At 34.4% G+C, this 17,426-nt stretch overlaps 1 protein-coding gene across 1 annotated transcript in view; it reads right to left on the reverse strand.

Moving 5' to 3' along the window:
- GBE1 (1,4-alpha-glucan branching enzyme 1) overlaps positions 1-17,426 on the reverse strand; it is a 270,179-nt gene that overhangs the window by 215,131 nt on the left and 37,622 nt on the right. The gene's annotated exons all lie outside the window — the stretch shown is intronic.

The following is a 17,426-nucleotide window of genomic DNA, read 5'->3' on the forward strand; positions in this document are numbered from 1 at the left end:
TTCCCTAGTTCTGCCCTTTAGCATAGCAACTAAGCATGGAAAAAATGTGCTACGTCATGTCAAACTATAAAAGCTAGTGGCCATGAGAAGAAACCAAAGATTCCTTCCCAAGGAGGACTAAGAGTAACACACGGTTGTTTCTCACCCGTACCCAGATCTGGAGTCCATACAGTCAATCGATAAAATAAAATAAAATAAAATAAAAATGCTACTAATGTCACTAGACAGGGAGAAGCAAAAACAAAACAGGTAAAACTAAAGTGAGGCAGGTGGTAGGTGCTTTCTGTCAAAAATGAAGGTTCCAGAACGATGAACTGAGCAATGCTAATATATGCTTCCTTGCACTTCCCCAGATCCTGAGGGGTGAGCAATAAAAGTCCCAGAAAGATGACATGAATCCAAGTAGGGGATATATAAAGAATATCCAAAACTTGAGAAGCTGACTAATGAAGAACATTCCCACTAAGCCAAACAAAAAACAAATCTTTCCAAAGATTTAGAAATTCTTACAAATATTTCACATTTTATTTCAACTTACTTAAAAATGAATCAATAGGCGGTGCCTGGGTGGCTCAGTCGGTTAAGTGTCTACCTCAGGCTCAAGTCATGATCCCAGAGTCCTGGGATCAATTCCCCGGGGCAAGCTCCCTGCTCAGGGGGAATCTGCTTCTCCCTTTCACTCTGCCATTACTCCCTACTCATGCATGTTCTCTCTGCCAAATAAATAAATAAAATCTTTTTTTTAAGATTTTATTTATTTATTTGACAGAGAGAGACACAGTGAGAGAGGGAACACAAGCAGGGGGAGTGGGAGAGGGAGAAGCAGGCTCCTCGCAGAACAGGGAGACTGAGGTGGGGCTCGATCCCAGGACTCTGAGATCATGACCCGAGCCTAAGGCAGACACTTAACTGACTGAGCCACCTGGGCACCCCTAAATAAATAAAATCTTAAAAAAAATGAACTCAGTAAAAGTAAGAGGTGAGAGATTATACAACAAAACAATAGGATGAGAGGTAAAATGAGACCCCTAGACCTAAAAAATGCAAGAGGAGCAACAAAATATATCACTGGAAAATAATAAAATAGAATTGGCAAGAAACAAAATACACATATGGTAAAATAGCAAATTATTAGACAAATAAATAATTGGAAATTTATATAATAGAGAAGAAAAAGACTAAGAAATAGACTATATTAAGGAAGCTAAGAGGTACGTAAAATTGACAAAAATGATCTAAAATAAGGATAGCTGCTGACTCTGAAGAACAAAACCAAATAAAATGGATATAAAAAGATAGAGCTGGAAAATTCTTCTCTCAGAATTAAATCTAAATATTTGGGGTTCCTGGGTAGCTTAGTCGTTAAACATTCAGCTCAGGTCATGATCTCCCCATCCTGGAATCTAGCCCCATGTGGCGCACCACGCTCAGTGGGGAGTCTGCCCCACACCCCAAGTCATACTCACTCTCTCTCTAATAAATAAGATCTTGAAGGGAAAAAAAAAAAGAATTAAATCTGCATATTAAAAAAAAGCATGCTATGTTTTAAGAAAATTTTGGAAAACAAACATAAACATGTACATGGCCTCCCAATTTAGGCTACTAAAATTAAAAGGATAAAGAAAGAACTCTTTAGAAAACCGGTCATAGAAAAGCAGTAAGACAGAGGTTTTTGTTTTTGTTTTGTTTGTTCCAAAGGAACATAACACTAAAGAACAAAAGATAAAGCCAAGCCCACACATTTCTGAGAAGGAAAGGTGATAATCTAATGGTAGTTTTTTTTTAAAGATTTTATTTAATTATTTGACAGACAGAGATCACAAGTAGGCAGAGAGGCAGGCAGAGAAAGAGGGGGAAGCTGGTTTCTGGTTGAGCAGAGAGCCCGATGTGGGGCTCGATCCCTGGACCCTGAAATCATGACCTGAGCCGAAGGCAGAGGCTTTAACCCAATGAGCCACCCAGGCGCCCCTAACAGTATTTTATAAGGCAATTTCCCCCTCAAACCTAAGGAATTCTTTAAATATTGTCAAATTAAAAAATAAATTTAAGTTTATGACACTAATGAACTAGAGTTGAAGGGGAAAAAAAAAAACAAAACTAGATGATTAAAAGATTAGGGGCGCCTCGGTGGCTCAGTGGGTTAAGCCGCTGCCTTCGGCTCAGGTCATGATCTCAGGGTCCTGGGATCGAGTCCCGCATCGGGCTCTCTGCTCAGCAGGGAGCCTGCTTCCTCCTCCTCTCTCTCTCTGCCTGCCTCTCTGCCTATCTGTGATCTCTCTCTGTCAAATAAATAATAAAAAAAATCTTAAAAAAAAAAAAGATTAAAAACACATACACAGAGGAATTAACAGTCATGGGAGCAGTGTTGCTGAACCCTGATCTTTAAATATAGAACCATTGCTAGACAATGGTGAAAATGTCGGAATGTGATAACAAAGAAATAACCTCAATGGATGAAGTAAGTTTTATTATAAAAGAAATTACATGAGTGAAAGGAAAATGGAAGAAAATACAGTAGTCGTCCCCATTGTAAAAGAATAACTGATCACTGACTAAAATTTAAGATTGTCATCATTATACTTTTTAATTCCTTTATTTTATTCAAGTATAATTAAGATATAGTGTTATATCAGCTTAAGGCATATGATATAGTCATTCAACAATTGTATGCATTATTCAGTGCCCATCATGATAAGTGTACTTTTAAATCCCTTCAAATTATCTTATCCATTGCCCCACCAAACTTCTCTCTGGCAACCACCAGTTTTTCTATTTAAGAGTCTATTGTTTGTCTCTTTTTTTCTTTGTTCATTTGTTTTATTTCTTAAATTCCCCATAGGATGGAAATCATACAGCATTTGTGTTTCCCTGACTGACTTATTTCATTTAGCATTCTAGGTCCATCCACATTGTTGCAAATGGCAAGATCACGTTCTTTTTTACAGCTGAGTGATATTCCATTGTGTATGTGTGTGTATGACATATGTACATATACACACAAATACACATATATACACACACACACATACACATTCATACACATACCACTCCTGTATCCTCTGTATCCATTCAACTATCAATGGACATTTGGATTGGTTCCATATCTTGACTATTTTAAGTAATGCCGCAATAAACATAGGGATACATGTATCTTTTTGAATTAATGTTTTCATTTCCTTTGGGTAAATGGCCCATAGTACAATTACTGGATTATACAGTAATTCTATTTTTAATTTTTGGTGAAGTCTCCATACTGTTTTCCACACTGGCTATACCAGCTTGCATTCCCACCAACAGTGCATGAGTTGTGTATGTTCTTCATATATTTGGTTATTATGAACCCCTTATCAGATATATCATTTGAAATTATCTTCTTCCACTCAAGAGGGCTGCCTTGTTGCTGTGTTGACGACTTTCTTTGTTGTGCAAAAGGTTTTTATTTTGGGGTAGTCCCAATAGTTTAATTATGCCTTTGTTACCCTGCCAGAGAGGCCATATCTAGAAAAACGTTTCTATGGGCAATGTCAAAAAAATTACTGCCTATGTTTTCTTCCAGAAATGTAATGGTTTCAGGTCTCATATGTAAGTCTTTAATCCATTTCAAGTTTATTTCTGTATATGGTGTAAGAAAGTAGTCCACTTTCATTATTTTGCATGTAGCTGTCCAGTTTTCCCAACGCCAGTTGTTGAAGAGACTGTCTTTTTCCCACTATATATTCTTGTCTTTCTTGTTGTAGATTAATTGACCATAAAAGTGTAAATTGATTCTTGGCTCTGTATTGTTCCATGAATCTGCGTCTAATTTTGTGTCAGTACCATACTATTTTGATTACTACAGCTTTGTAGTGATTGTGATACCTCCAGGTTTATTTTCCTTTTTCAAGATTGGTTTGGCTATTTGGGGTCTTTTGTGGTCTATACAAATTTTAGGATTATTTGCTCTAGTTCTGTGAATAACATTGTTGGTATTTTGATAGGGATTACAATAAATCTGTAAATTGCTTTGGATAATATGGACATTTTAACAATACTGGTTCTCCAATCCATCATCATGGAACAGCTTTCCATTTCTTTGTGTCATCTTCAATTTCTTTCATCAATGTTTTAAGGTTTTCAGAGTACAGTTTTTCCCCTCCTTGCTTAAGTTATTCCTAGGTGTTTATTCTTTTTGGTGCAACCGTAAATGGCTTAATCCTTTTGTTGATGTTGGATGTGCACTCCAGAAAACATGTTTTAGTATAAAGGAAGATGTATATAAATTTCAGACATTTCTTTCATTTCACTTCAGTTTCTTAGTTTCAAATAAATTGAAGCTAAATTTAACACATATTTTTCTCAAGTTTCATTATATTATTTCTATCTATCAAGACATTTCTCTATTCTCCTGCCTATATGAAAGCATATAAAACATCAGTAATAATGTTCCCCAAATATTAGTGACAATTTTTTTCATGAGGTTTCTTTTTACTTTTTCCCTTGCATTGTTCCAATCATTTATAACAAATAAGTACCATTTAAATAAAAATATTTTTTTCTGAAACTATATAATTTTTATATCATTACAACATCTACATAATCCAATACAATATCCTATAGGAATTGTATTGGGTACATAAAACTATGTTTGTAAAATTTGGGGAATTGAAATTATTTGAAATAGATTAATGGAACAAAATTGAATCCCCAAAAGCATATGTAGAAATTAAGTATCTGATGAAAGAGCATTTTAAACCAGTAAAGAAAGGATCTCTCATCTAATAAAATATAGAAACTTGTAAGTTAATTATCAAAAAATGGACCCCTAAAATCAAAATAACATCAAGAGAGATGACAGACATAGACATTAAATTCAAAATAAATAAAGGGGCACCTGGCTGACTCAGTCAGTTAAGTGTCTGAGTCGATTTTTACTCAGGTCATGATCTCAGGGTTATGAGACTGAGCCCTGCATCAGTCTCCATGCCCAGCAGGGAATCTTCTTGAGATTCTCTCTCTCTCCTCTCTCTCTGCCCCTCCCCTGTGTATCTGTACACACTCTCTCTCAAATAAATAAATCTTTAAAAAAAATAAAAATAAATAAAATCAATAGTTCACAAAAAAATACAAATGTTCAAAAACATATAAAAAGATGTTCAAATTTATATGTAACTAAAGAAGTACAAATCCTAAACTTGGAAATTTTACTTTCTACCTAAAAAAAAAAAAAAAAAATCAGTAAACATGATAGTGTGAACACAGTATAGGCAGAGAAAAAGACACTCTCAAGACTGTTTGGTATGATATAAACTAGAGAAAAATCTGGCAACACCTATGAAAATTTCAAAATCATTAAGTAATTCCATTTCTAGAAATTTATGCCTTGGATATGTAGAACAAGGAAGCAATGACATCTCTGGTATACAGTGATAATCATTATAGGACTATTTATGACACTGAGCCATGAAAAATAACCCACCTACCAGATCAACAATGGGGGGGAGTAGTTGTATAAACTGTGGAATATCCAAACAATAAATCACATAAGTGTCATTAAGAAGAATGAGGTAGAGAGAAAGAGACTGATATGCAAACATACTCAAAATGGATTACTTTTAGAGAAAGAAGTATAGAACAGTATTCTGGAAAGTAACTATTTGGATAAAGAAAATATAGATATGGCTGTAAATGGCATGGACATCCACTTTCACGGGGCCCTCTTCCTCGGCTCCAAGGGTAGGGTTCCAATGGCCGGAAGTGGGCAGGGGCCTAAGGCTTCTTAACACCACCACACCACAGTTACAACATTTGCTTCAGTGACACATATGTCTGTGAATGTCAGTGACACATCTCAATATGCCACATAATGAGATCAATGGAGTGAAGTGGCCTACAGGAGTGGTAGGTGTGGGTGGACTATTTCATATATGACCCCCTTTTGTATTGTTAATTGAAGGATATTTGACACAATGTTACATTAGTTTCAGGTGTACAACTTCATCACTAGACAGATCTAAGTTTACTATGTATTTGTTTACTATGCTATCTATGCTTAACGGTAAATGTAGCTATCATCTGTCACCATAAAACGCTACTGCAATACTATTGACTATACTGGTGATGCTGTACCTTTTTTTCCCGTGGTTCATTCATTCCCTAATTAGAAGCCTATACTTCTCACTCCTCTTCACCCATTTTGACCATCCTACTACCCCACTCTCCGTTGGCAATCACCTGTTTGTTCTCTGTATTTATGTATCTATTTCTGCTTTATTTTTTTTTTAAAGATTTTATTTATTTATTTCACAGAGAGAGAGATCACAAGTAGGCAGAACAGCAGGCAGAGAGAGAGGAGGACGCAGGCTCCCCGCCAAGCAGAGAGTCCGATGCAGGGCTCGATGCCAGGACCCTGAGATCAAGACCGGAGCCGAAGGCAGAGGCTTAACCCACTGAGCCACCCAGGTGCCCCTATCTATTTCTGCTTTTTATTTGTTCACTTACTTTTTAGATTTCACATATAAATGAAATCATATGTTATTTGTCTTTCTCTGACTTTTATCACTTAGCTATACCCTCTAGGTCTATGCATGTTGTCACAAATGGCAAGATCTGAGCTTATCATTCTTTTTCATGACTGAGTAATACTCCATTCTGTATGTGTATATACACCACTATTTCCTTATTTATTTATCTATTGATGGACAATTAGGTTGCTTCCACACCTTAGCTATTATAAATAACACAGCAGTAAATACAGGGTGTATACATTTTTCTGAATCAATCTCGTTGTTTTCTCTGCAAAAATATCCAGTAATGGATATTTAAATCGAATATTTGAATACAATTATTGAATTGTATGGTATCTCTATTTTTAATTTTTCGAGGAGACTCCATACTGTTTTCCATAGTGGCTGCACCAATCTACATTCCCACCAAAAGTACACAAGGCTTCCTTTTTCTCTACATCCTTGTCAACAATTGTTACTTTTCTTTGTGACACTAGCCATTCTGACAGCTGTAAGATAATATCTCATGGTTTTGATTTGCATTTCCCTGATGATTAGTGACATGGAGCATCTTTTTACATAGTCTGTTGGCTATCTGTATGTCTTCTTTAGAAAAATGTCCATTTGGGTCCTCTGCCCATTTTTAATCAGATTATTTGGGGGTTTTTGATGTTGAATTGCCCCTCTGTATTACACATATACCCAAAACATACAAACACACACACACATACACATGTGCATGCACATACATCCATAGTTTTATAAATATAAAAATTATATTTGATCCATGATCTGAAACAAATTAGCTTTTAACAAAATGGCATGACTCCAGTCTCAATGACAGCCCTAACTCCAGGGGACACAAACTGAACCACCCATAGAAACCAGATAGGTATTGCATATATGAGGAGCTGTCCCACATCAAAAAACAGAGAAAACAATGCAGAAAGGAACCCTGGTGAGATGGAGAATACAAACCCCAGTGAAAAACAAAAACTTATATTTAATAGCTACAGCCCATTGTTACCAAGTGTGATTTGCTAGATCAAATAGCTAATTAAGAACCAAAAAAAAAAAAAATCCAAGATTTTTTTCTTTGAACTCTTCTGATTTAAATAGTTATTATTTGAAAAATGTTTCAAAAATCTTTAAAATACTGACCTGGATACAAAAAAAAAAATTCTGCAGATATAATGAGATTCATATGCAAACCCTCTCATATTCTCAAAGTCCTACAAGAAAATGTGTTTTTTGGTTTTTTGTTTTGTTTTTACTTCTTGCAAATATCATTCAGCTGTAAGTCTTGGGTGTATGAAAACTCTAACCCATATTAAACAACATAGTGACAACATTCCATAAAAGTATCAAACAGTAAGGAACAATCAACAAAATTAATTTGGAATTAGGGTGAAAAAAATACAAATACATGTATACATAATGCAAAGAAAAGTACTGATTAAAAAAGATACAATTCTGGGACGTTAAACCAAATGCGGTAATAATGTTATTGTTAAAGTGAGTCTAATATCTTAAAAATGCACTTGGGATTTAAGGTTTAAGTTTTAAAAAAATCATTCATAAGAAATTTCATGAAATATGTACAAATGTCCCATTTACTAAAATTTCAACAGAAACAGGATTATAGCATTATATTAACTAAATATCTTGACTTCCCTCAAGGTCAGCCCTATTGCTTCTGATACAGAAATACACATTCCACTTTGAAATCACTGTGGCTCAAAAAAGAAAATGCCTGAGGATACAGCAAGCTCATCATGCCTGTGCCCTCTCCTACTACAGTCATCTCTCTTAATATTTTGCTATGAATTTATAGGATATTTTAAAACTAGGTCAAATTCTTAGTAACCAAAGAACATAAAATGAAGTTAGTATAGCAACTAGCATTTTGTACAGATATAAAATGCTATAAATACCATCAGATTTGATCTCTACATTGATGTTTTTAATCTTTTTTACAAAGGAAGAAACAGAGGCACAAATAAATATGTTAAGTTGTCCAAGGTCAAGAAGGTAAGGAGCAATAGATAAAGCATCATGCATCACAAAAGGTATATTTTAAGTGAATCAAGAGACAAGAATCTCAAATTAAATGTCACATTTTCTTTTTAAAGATAGTCCTTAAAGTTTCATTCATAAAGCTACTAATCTTTTAATTAAGAGAATCAGCTTAGTCCTTAGAAACAAAGTGCAGGTTATATCCTAACTGTGTTACATACTATATGTGGCTTTGAACAAGTCACTTAACCTCCCTTTTGCTTAATTTCTTCCCCTGTTAAGTGGGAGAAACATTATAGGTTCTGGAATCAATGAAATCACACTGGGAGCCATCCCCCCAGTAGCCAGCAAGTGCTCCGTAATTGTTGGCTGCAACTTTTCTCCACTTCAGTGAGTGGCAATGTTGTAGGATACTTTTTATCTTTTTTTATTTATAGCACTTATTTAGATTTAATATATATGTTAATTATTAGCAAACATTAGGGGTTTTCTCCTCAAATTCCAAAAGTGTTTAAGAATCTTTACAATTTTTTTTTCTCCCTGTGGAAGAAATTACAATAAAGGCATGCTAACTCACAGCACATACTAAGTACTTCATATTGACTCGAATGCATGGATTATGGAAAGTTTGGGGAAAAATTATATAGACTGGATTGACCAGGGTGGGAGGGAATAGTTATTTTACAGAGGTAGCAAGAGATAAATTTAGGGAGGGTGGGGGAGAAACAACCTGAAATCTTTGCTCTCCTGGAAGGTAATTCATCCTAGATCAGTACTGTATTTCTGATTTCAAGCAGAGTTGTGAACATAGGGAGATAAGTCAGGAAAGATGGATCATACCTTATCTGGAAATGTCTAGGATATAGAATCCTTTCTCAAGTGTTTCTGAGTGGTCCTAAAACCTAAGGGACCCATGGGGGAAATTCCTTCCCTGCCAGCTTAATTTTCAAGATTTTATGTTGTCATTTTCTTCCTCATGGAGACTTATATTAGAGGCAAGAAAAAACATAGAAGGAAAAGCTCAACAGGAATTCTTAAGAGCTAAAAAATGGGAAAATAAGGTTAAAAGAGGGGTTATGGGATTTTTGAAAGAAAAAAAAATAGCTTTTTAAATCTGCCTTTAAAAAGACTTCAAAGTTTCTCATAGAAACTTTCTTCTCAGGTGAAAACTATCCAGAATATGCATAATTAGCCATGCATTAAAATGTCAAATGAAGATTTAGGCATTTGAGACTTTTAAGTGGACAGTTTATGTCTCTTAATTAAGGATAAGTATTCTACAACAACAAAAACTGCAATATATTTATTACAGAATAAAAATATTTATTGTGTGCTAACAATTCAGTTACATAAAATAAAATCCTTTCCTTTAGAAGTTCGGTCGTCCAGTGGAAGAGTGTTCAACTCATGACAGGAGAGAGCTGGGATAAGCAAGCATTAACTGGGGAGTAAACAGAAGGCCCTACTGGGAGGAGAAGAGGTTAGAGAAGGCTTTAGGGAGTAGTTGGCATTTACGCTATCTCTTGAAGGATAAGCAGTATATTTTGAAAGCTAGAGAAAGGACAGAGAAGGAAAATACATATGTAAAAACCAAAAAGTTCTTGTTGACATGATAACTAGCTTTGTGTAGCCAGAGCAAGAGAATGGGTAGGGATCTACAAGCCAACTAGGATGGAAAAGATAGTTTTCAGCTAGACAATAAAATAAAAAATAAAAACCCTAAAGACTTTAAAAGGGAGATAATGGATATGATCAAAGACAAGTTTTAAAAGGAACAATTTGAACAATGAATTTTGGTAGGCAGAGTCCATAGGTTAATGAAATCTTTATTAAAATTGAACATAATAATAAAAAATAAATTAAATAAATTAAATAGACTCAATACTAAAAGCACAGGGATTTGTAGACTCTATGGTTATACAAGATTGATGAGAAGAATTTTAAAATTGGTATCATACTACATGTGGTTTCTTATTTTTGAATGTTGTTCCTTATTTTTAAATGTTTAAATGTCATTAATAAACAAATATATAAATATCCAAGCTTCCATTTAAAATCTCAGTCACTCTTCTAATCTCTATCCATTTTAGTGTATTCTCAACTTCATCTACCAGGAAACACCAGAGATGGGGACTATTTAAGTAAAGTTAATGAGCAAGGAGTGGTAAAATCCACCCATTTATTCCATATGTATTAGTGAACATCTACTTTACATCTAGTGCTCTGCCCATCACTGCAAACAGAGATGGAAGACATTACAAAGTGGCTTAAAGACGCTGTTTATAATTTCTTGAAGATAGTAAAGCAAAAAGGGAAAGCATTACATAAGGCATTTGTAAAGGCTTCTACCAGAAAACAGAATTAGCTAAAATATAAATTCCACAGACAGGGAAAATTATTTGTTTTGCATACTGAGAGAACCAAACACCTAAAGTATTAACACATATTAACTACTCAATGAAAATCTTTTAGTGGGCACTTACTATGTTCACATTGTAGCTAAGCAATGGTGATACAATGGTTAGATTTAGGCTTAAAGTTAGAACTATTATGTTGGCATTTGAATCCCAATCCTACCTCTTACCAGCTATAACTAAGACCAAAATTCCTAATCTAAGAATAGTAACAGAACCAACTTCATAAGGTTGCTTTGATAATAAAATGATAATATATCTAAAAATGCTCAGTGTGATAACTTTGTATGAAATAAACAAACACCATTAGGACAATAAAAGTATTAAAAATGATTGCTGCATAAAAAAAAATCAATAGCCTTTTAAAATGTAAGAGAGTTACAATGCAGTATGACTGTCCCACACTCCCAGATTCACTCAGTCCCACTGGCCCTCCAGGCTTCGTGCACTCCTTTGACTGGACTTAACGGAGGTTGTGGCTTTCAGGCAACTACCAGTGGACATCAAATCCTATAACATGGATGTGTGGAGGAATAAAGGCGTAAAGCCTCCATGGGACAAATCTTGACCAGTATGATACAGAAAATGGGAAGGAATCCTCGGAGAAATTCTTCCCCCTGCTTCCTGAAGGTCCTGTGTGACCAAACAACCAGTTTTGTAAGGAAATACATGATCTCACGTAAGAAGCCGATTCATCAACTCGGTGCTATATCAAGATCAAACATATGGAACCACAAAAGTGAATAGCAAACCAGGGGATGTGATGACCCAATAAAAACATTGATGGCTTCCAGGAGCCAAAACACATCCTCCTCAGTAGTCGGTGCTATTCAAGATGAATGCAAACCATTCTGTGCTTTAGAACTGATCAAAAGTGAGTGGAAGGCAATTAATTCCCATCATCTCATTTCTATTCAAACATAGCATTGTACAGGGATGTGGTTTTTATTCACATAGTTTGTCTCATTATTATAATCCTTACCAATGCCTTTATTCATGAGAATTGGGACTTGATGTTAATTAAAATATTTATTTCACACATAGAATTAGCCTAAGACTAAATGATATGGACCACCTACTATATGCTAGGCCTGCTGGCATACCAGAAAGAACAGAGTTTAGAAATAGAAGATTGGGTTCAATTGCTAGGCCCGTTAGCAAACTGCCCTTGGGTTTTTTTACTTAATGATCTTAGAGTTTCAGCATGCCCATTAATAAAGCAGAAAGATAATACCATTGATGACAGGGTTGTACTTATATACAGTTCACCTTTGAACAACATGGGTTTGAACTGTGCAGGTCTACTTATACTGTTTTCCCCCCCTAAATATAGTATAGTACTGTATTTTCTCTTCTTTATGATTTTCTTAATAACGTTTATTTCACTAGCTTAGTTTATTGTAAGAATATAGTACATAATATATACAATATGCAAGATACATGTTAGTAGACTGTTTATATCATTGGTAAGGCTTTCAGTCAACTGTAGGCTATTAGTAGTTATATTTTGGAGCATCAAAAGTTAGGGGTATGTGGGTAGCTCAATCATTGGGCATCTGCCTTCATCTCAGGTCATGATCCCAGGGTCCTAGGATAGAGCCTTGAGCCTAGGCTCTATCATTAGGCTCCCTACTTGGTGGGGAGCCTGCTTCTTCCTCTCCCACACCCCCCGCTTATGTTCCCTTTCTCTCTGTGTCTCTGTCAAATAAAGAAAGAAAATCTTAAAAATAAAAAGTTATAAGCTGATTTTTGACTGTGAAGGGGGTTAGTGCCTCTAATCCCTGCATTGTTCAAGGATCAACTGTATAAATAATTGATTTATAAATTTATTAAAAAGAATTTTTTTTTATTTTATGGCATATCTCATATTTTTTAAGAAAAAAGAAATTAAGGGATTTCTAACTAGAAAAAGAAATCAATGAAACTTTGAAAAAATGAAATACTCCCATAATGCTAATTATAGTACAATAGTAAAATCTAAATATTAATTCAATTATACGCAAGCATTAAGTACTTGATTAATTTTAACCTTTCAAAAAACATTATTCATTTTGTAACATATCTAATACACAAATGCAGAGCCAACCCAATAAATACATCCTCAGATCATACTTAACAACAAACAGTTGATCTCTTATTTTCTAATGTTACAGAATAAAATCTATTTAAATAAGTTTTACTCTTACTTGACCTAAAATTAAGTATAATTTGACTACTTTGAGTTTCAAATTAATGAAATAGATGTAGAAATTATGGTTATATAGAAATCATTAAATATTCCCTTTTAGGGAGGGAAAGAATGAGGTCATTTCAAAACTGTTAAAAATTAACTTTTAAAAGTTTGTTGCTACAATTTAAAAGTGTCCTAAAAGTAAATAGTGGTTGTTATTTATTAAATGTTCTTTCCTAATTCTGGTTCTGGGCCATAGAGGTGAAAGGTTTGGGGCAAGTTATTGCTGAGATCCTCTCAGTTCTAAATGCTACAAAACCAAAACCATGAAATGTTCTTACTCAATTAATGAAAAACAAGAAATCTGCTGCTTACTGGTATTACTTTGCTTTATACAACTCCCTTTTTATTTTAATAATAAGGTACTTATCTCTAGAATCCTACCTTTAGGGTAATGGAAATGATATTTAATACACAACTTAAAGAACCTACAATATAGCCATTAACATAAACATATTTTCGCTTCTTAACAGATTAATTAATTAGAATAAATTAACAAAATGTAGCTAGAAATTAATTTTAATCAGTGGGCCTTGTCTCTTGGTTGCAAACAAATTAATAATATATTGCCCTTGCATTTTACCAAGGTATGATTAATGGTCAATATTAAAATTTCTGGGGTCTTCTGGCAACGTGAAAACCTGACTGCCTAACTAGAAAAAAATATCATGTGAATGTAATAAATCAGAATTACTGAAGGTAAGCCCTGTGAGACAGCCCATCTGGTCAGGCCTGGAAGTGTCAAGTATTGTCCCAAGCACTTTGAGCAGCCAGCCTCTTGATCAGATACTCTCTTTCCAGTCACGCTCCTGCTCCTGTTCACGTCTTTGCTACATGCTCTGCTGATTACCTTGGAAAAGGGCAATGCTGTAACTGTTCAACTGACCTTTCAGTTTATTTTCTCTCGTGTAATATGAAACATGAGCTAACACAGTCTTAGTCTACTGATTTCTAGGAAGAAATCTAACTTAATGTTTCAACAGCTCTTGGTTCAAATAACACTCTGTTCTGTGGTCAGGTTTCTCTTTTTGGAAAAATTACATGGCAAAGACCACAGGTTTGGGTTAGAGAGGGGCTTCTGGTGATGATGGAGACCACAATCTACATAATAAGCTATGCTCTGAGAACATGGGCCAATTAATCTGCTGGGAAGCAATTCCAATCTCCCAAATCACCACCAGAATCTTCTTAATGTGACTCACTGTATCAAAAGATTAAAATCAATGATGGTTATGTTTTTTCATGTCTTAATATGAATGTCAATGTTACTCAAACACTGTCAAAAATTCTTTATTTACTGGGGCGCCTGGGCGGCTCAGTGGGTTAAAGCCTCTGCCTTCGGCTCAGGTCATGATCCCAGGATCCTGGGATTGATCCCCACGTCTGGCTCTCTTCTTAGCGGAGAGCCTGCCTCCCTCTCTCTCTACCTGCCTCTACCTACTTGTGATCTCTGTCTATCAAATAAATAAATATAATATTTTAAAAAATTATTTACTTACTAAAACAGAGATGGAGGTTAAGAAGTCAAAAGACACAAATTCTAGACCGAGTCTAGGACATTAGCCAGGTGAATGTAAGACAACCACCCAAAGCTTTAGCTTCCTCAGGTAACACTGAAGAAGCTAAAGCAAAAAGTCCCATCCAGATCTAAGAACCTGTTCAAATTTGGGTCCTAATTCCAACCAGAAAGGAAAAAAGAAATACACTTTAATGCAAAGGTTATTTTGGACGTCTCCCACATATACCAAAAAGGGTCTATTTTACCATGCACAAGTGATATAATTTTAAATGTATATTTTTCTTAAAAAAAGCAGCATACAAACCATCTATGAAATGTAAGATACACAGCAAATAAAACAAAAAAAACAGTCAATAGTAAAAAATTATAATAAATTATAAGTATCACAAATCATAAATGATAATGACTAACTTCATGGAGTATTTACTACATTCTGGGCACTATTAAGTAGTAACTTATTTAAACCCTCACAATAACCCAGTGTGAAGTGTACTACTATCATTCTCATGAGGCAGATAAAGAAACAAGACATTAAGTAATTTTGCCAATATCACACAGCTATTAAGTGGGTGAAGGTGGAATATAAATCCAAGATTTTCTTTTCAGAGTATCTGAGCTTAACCATTAGCCATAATACTACCCAATACATTTTGCAGTTTACAGTTTCCAAGCTGATCAGGACTTTGTACTAAGTTTAAATTTTTTTTTTGCTTAATATTTGCTAAATAATTTTAATAAGCTAAACTTCTGAAGGAAAAAAAAAGCCCCTTTGTTATAAGTAAGAGTGATAAAAATGGTAAAAAAAAAAATAAAATCATCAGAAAACTCACTTAAAAAAATAAAACTTCTCATATTTACACTGACTAAATAAATCCACAAAGCTTTTTATTTTTTAAAGCCTCTTTCCAAAAAAAGAGCAGAAATTACACTGGTGCTGGATTCTAACTACCCAGAAAATTTTATTCGGGGAGTGGATGTATCTGTCACAATGAACCTGAATTAATTTACTGAGGCAAAATATGTAAACAGAAACTATTTATACCTCTGATATATGTTTCCAATTGGATGGTTATTATATAAATTGTAACATAAAAATTACCAAGCACTATTCTTTTTTTTTACCTAGAAAATTGCCAAAGCCTTTCAGAAAGCTAAAAATATTGGCACTTGGCAAATCAACAAACCCAATTACACTCCTGAATTGATTAAATATAGCCAGATAGCCAAGAACTTTATCCTTGTGAATGTTTTTAATATTAGAAACATGATAAATGAATCAGTTTTCACTTTGACAATGGCACAGGACACACTCTCCTAATATATATCAAAGACTCTAAGGAGATATATATATCTCCAACAAAAAAATCCACATCTTTTGGACTAAATAGCCATGAAATATCAAAGGTCTATCAAATACCCTGACAGTTCTTTGCCTTTACTAAGGGAGACAAAGGTTTCAAAATTCTGTCAGCTACAAAACCAAAAGATCAAAGAGCTTTCATAGTCACTTCCAACATGTCGGCAAGACCTCTTTTAAGTTAAAAAAAAAAAAAAAATCCAAGTTTCTTTCTGCCCATTTATCTGTATATATATAAATATATTATGTGTATCACACATGCTTATATATACATTATATATTATGCATATATATTATGTGTATATCATACACACACATTCACAAATTTCTTTTTTTTTATATCCAATGACCTAAAACAGACTGAACAGAATAGGTCTGAAACCACGGTACAGTTTGGCAAGTAGGGTGATCTGCTGTATTGTTTACATGTCCCAGTTAATTATTTCTCCCAAATTGCATATTTTATTCTTTTAAATATTTCCAAATTGAGATTGAGATGAAAGTATTTAAGTTTTATTGAGCTATCTTAACTCTGTAGGTTTTATAATGAAGTATGGATATAAAAGAACATTTATAAATTTCAGTTACCATACTATCAAGAGTCCCTGCACCAAATTAAACTACTATAACCAAGACCATAACGCTATAACCAGATCTGCAAAAAAAAACAAAAAACAAAAAACCCAACATTAAATTCCAATGAAGTGCAAGCAAATCTGTTTGCTAATGATGCCACCCTGAAGCTTAATTTGGTAGCTTAATCAACATCAGTAAAATGGAAACTTCAAATTCACCTAGGACTCTTTTTGCTTATGGGCCACTGTTTTCTTAATTTGGTGTTCCCAAAAATGCTCTGGCCAGATCACATACTGGTACTTACAATATAATTAATGCAGCCTACTCATAATAAAAAGTACTGGAGTTGTGAACTCACATAGATCCCTCATTGTTCACGGGCCAACCATTCCCAAGACATGCTTCACATGGGCCAAACTGCCCCAATGGTATAATCATACAGTTGTATAAATTTCCCTGCTGATATTTTTCTCCACCAGATTATGGGTACCATAAAACTAAGAGTCATCTTTTGTTTAATTTTACAACCTCAACATCTGGGAAGCATCCATTAAAAAACAGGGACTGAACAAAAGGCTTCCTCAGTATGTTTCACCACGGGGCATTTACACAATCACAGACAATGTCTTAGTAGCCTGGGGAGATTTCAATAATAATTGTTAATTATTACTGAGCACTCACCACGGTAAGTACCTAGCATTGTGCTAAGTTCTCCACAAACAATATTTTATTTAATTCTCTCAATTCTATGTGTTAGGAATTCTATATTACACAAAATGAGGAAGAACCCAAGGATCAGAGACTAAAAAACTTGACCAAGATAACTCAGCAT

This window comes from Neovison vison, chromosome 6 (assembly GCF_020171115.1).
Source record: "Neovison vison isolate M4711 chromosome 6, ASM_NN_V1, whole genome shotgun sequence".
NCBI classification, from domain to species: Eukaryota; Metazoa; Chordata; class Mammalia; order Carnivora; family Mustelidae; genus Neogale; species Neogale vison.